This window comes from Camponotus floridanus, unplaced genomic scaffold (assembly GCF_003227725.1).
Source record: "Camponotus floridanus strain SB8 unplaced genomic scaffold, Cflo_v7.5 scaffold128, whole genome shotgun sequence".
NCBI lineage: Eukaryota > Metazoa > Arthropoda > Insecta > Hymenoptera > Formicidae > Camponotus > Camponotus floridanus.
In genome coordinates, this window is record NW_020229246.1 from 66530 (window position 1) to 70746 (window position 4217).

Consider the following 4217-nt stretch of genomic DNA (forward strand, 5'->3'; position numbering starts at 1 on the left):
AAGCGATCGCTACCGCAAATTCTCATCAAGAACTGCTGTCCCACGAAGAAACTGGAGGGAAGAACCCCTCACGAGGCTTGGAAGGGCAACGCACCTGTGGTAAGCTATTTTAGAGAGTTCGGATACAAAGTGTTTTGTCTAGATAAAACTCCTACGAGAGGAAAGTTCGAAGCCAAATCGAGAGAAGGAATATTCATTGAATACGCCGAACAATCGAAAGGCTTTCGAATCTGGCTGCCGGAGTCCAAGAAGGTTGAGATCACTCGAGACGTAAAATTCCTGGAAAATAACTCAAGAGCTCCGAAAGTGATTTCGGAGGACTTCTATCCAGAGTATGTTCCGCAAGATCAGCCCGTGGATCAAAAGGTAACTAAGAATATTGATATCGAGCTGATTCCAGAACAATTCGATACGCATCAAGAGGACCTTGAAGAAACTGATGAGGAACCCGAGGTAGCTGATGAACGAAGAAGAGAGGAGGCACCGACTCGGAAACGAGGACGCCCCCGCATCATCAGAACTGGATTGCCTGGAAGACCTCGGAAAGATTCGGTCAACAGGAAGTCAATCAGGCGGATATCGCTTGCGTGGCCGAGATCTCCGTAACGCACGCGATTTCGGGCGCTAATTCCTCTGAATGGAGAGACGCAATGGTGGCGGAGGTCAAATCCTTAATCAAAAATAACACTTGGAAATTAGTGGAGCGTCCAAAGGACCAGTAGGTCATTGGAAGTAGATTTGTTCTACGCGACAAGTACAAGTCTGACGGATTGATCGAGAAGCGGAAGGCACAAGTGATAGCGCGTGGATTCACTCAGAGACCAGGAATTGACTTTCACGAAACGTTCGCTCTTGTAGCAAGGATAAGCTCGATACGCGCCGCGATTGCAGTAGCAGTCCAAAAAGAAGATCGAACAACTCGATATCACAATCGCATAATTGAACGAGGACATCGAAGAAGAGATCTTCGTGGAGCCTCCAGAATACCTTGAAGATATTTTAGAGCACATTAGTCAAGCCAGGCGAGGAGAGGATTCGGTCAGGAAGGCGGCGAGGAAAATGTTAAAAAAACTACGTGAATCGGACGTCGTATGCTTCCTAAACAAAGCTTTGTATGGATTGCGTCAAGCAGGTCGGATTTGGCATTCTAAGCTGGACAAGAAGCTTCGGCATCTAGGTGCAGTCCCCTCGAATGCTGAGTCCATGAATCTATCTCATCGGACCGACCGAGAGCAGAAGTTTCGTCATCGTCTACGTCGACGATCTACTTATCATGTCTAGCGATGATTCCGAAATCGCGAGGGTGAAGAATCACCTTATTCCAAATTCGAAGTCAAGAATTTGGGCAGTGTAAAATACTGTCTAAGCCTGGAGTTCACGAGAAACGAAAAGGAGATTATCGTGAGACAAAAGGGTTACATAAACGACATCCTAAATAGATTCGGCATGCTCGAGTGTAAACCGGTGTCAATGCTGTTGGAACCAGGACTCAGGCTGATTGAACAAGAAATTGAAACCGGCGATCGTCAGCACGAATTTTTCTATCGCGAACTAATAGGGGCACTAATGTATTTATTAGTTGGAACGAGACTCGATATAGCTCACGCAGTCAGCTATCTAAGCCAGTTTAATGACTGCTATACGGAAACTCACTGGAAAGCCGCTAAACGAGTTGTCCGGTATCTGAAAAGAACTGATAATGTTGGTCTTGTTTATTCTTGTTTCAGCTATATTCACGGACGAAGATTGGGGCAACTCTAATCTTGATCACAGGTCCTACACCGGATACATATTCATAATGAGCGGTGGAGCCATCAGCTGGGAATCTAGGAAGCAACGAACGGTGGCCTTATCGACAATCGAAGCGAAGTATATGGCCCTTTCAGATACGACTAAAGAAGCCTATATATGAAGGGATTGATTGGAGAACTAGGAGTGAACTCTGATAGAATCGTCCTCAAGAGCGACAACAACGGCGCTCAGAAACTAGCGACAAATCCCATTTATCACGTTTGATCGAAGCACATTGATATTAGGCATCACTTCGTGCGCGAGGCCGCCAAAGAGAAGCTAATCCAGCACGTGCCCTCCAACAAAATGGCGGCGGATATCCTCACCAAAGGACTACCAAGAGGAAAACACGAAAGCTGCGCTCGTCTCCTCGGACTTAAACCCATTCAGATGAACGAGACTCCCCGCTAATTGCGGTTCGAGGGGAAGTATTAGCGGTATAACCCGCAGCTCACACGACCCGCCATAAGCATTCGCTCGTTGCGTACATACAGCGCCATCCACGTTTTACGGTACAGCGCGATCTATATCCGATTCGGGAATCTTTGCGATAGAATGCTAATGTCTTCTTCCTTCTGTTTGCAAATCGCGGTAAGACGCCCGTGACATGCACATTGTATTCTTGTTAGCCTCGTGCGAATAAATACTTTAATATTATCCTCGCGTGTATTTATATGGTCTCTGTTGCCTTCTAATAACGCTATCAATAACCAGTTTCAATATAATTGTGTATCTCATCATGATCAATAATTACATTTTCTGTTATTGATTCAATAATTATAGCGGTAACATCATGTCCCTTATAAATATATTTATACAGATATTTAACTGATTCGATACTTGAAACTATTTCAACATTAATATGACAATTAAATATTGATAAAATAGGACAATATGGAACAACATAACGATTATTAACTATATATCCACCAGGACGTTCAAAATTTTTACTATTATCTCGTCGACGATAAGGATAAGCATTTTCATGAATTCTAGTTTCTTCTAAAAAAGATTTTGGCTAATGTTTAGAGCAATGACCATCTATTAAACACCAATCACCACAAGGTCCATGAATCATATGTTTCATAATTATATCATGTAAAATACGATTCTCACATGGATCAGGAATTTCAGCAGAAATGTATTTATCAACAATCTGTGGAATTGTTATTTTAAAATTGTATTTTAAAGTAATCAACATATGAACATGTGTAAACCACGTTTTTGAAATTCAACATATACAAACGCTGCTACTTTACCAAAAACTTTTTGCTTAACAATTAAATCAATTAAATAATCTTTTTAATGTTAAAAACACGAGCACAAATGTCAGGTCTATCAGAAGCTTGTTGACCAAGCAAAAGATTTTCTTCGATTTCACGTCATTTTGGATTGCAAGTTATAGTAATGAAAAGATCCGGCTTACCAAATTTACTAACAATTGCCATTGCATCTTGATAATTTTGTAACATATTACGTGGCGATCCAATAAACGTAGAAGGAAGTATAACTATTTTTCCTATACGTCCATTTAAATTATTCGCCATAGTTTGTATATAATCTCTTAAACCTTGATAGGTTTCACTACGTAATTCTTTTTGATGATTTTTACAATAATCAATTCTATCTTTTTCAATTTTTACATAATTATCTACAAGCCACTGCTGAAATAAACGACGTCCTAATAAAAAAAACATTAAATTCATCATGAATAGCCATACGATATTTAAGATACTGTCCTCTAGTTATTCGTCTATCACTAAACTTTAATTTTGTTAAATAACGATGCCATCCTTGAGTGCCATATGGATGAAATAAAGAATAAATCCAAGGTTTAACATTTGGATCCATAATACTAACATTTTGTAAAGTTTTAGTATTTCTATTACGTACTGTAACATATGAATCTGGAATTTCTCCATCAGCAGTTGTATAAAAAACAGCAACAACTTCATTAGTTCTTTGAGCATTATATCGATCTCGATCCATACCTGGTCTTAAAGTAAATGATAATTGTAATTCCAGTAATAATTTACCAGATTCCAAATCTATCAGATTTCTAATCGTCGTTGATTTTCTAATTCCTCACCCATCATTTGATAAGATTGAGCAAATACATTAAATTCCCACATTATTTGTTTAAGATTTTGTACAATTTCAAAATCTAAATATGAATTTTGATTCAGACGATGTTCTTCATTTGAATCTACAATAAAAAGTTGACCATATTAGGATTTTCATTTTGTGTAACATATAATGCTGTATTAATTTGATGTATTAATTTGATTATAAATCTGTCCTTGTATTTTGAAACAATATGGACCAGGTCAACTATCTTGAAAATTAATCAAATTAGCGTTAAATGATGCAAATGAAAACGAACTATTATAACTTCGAATATGTTGAAAAAAATTATTAGATTTTAT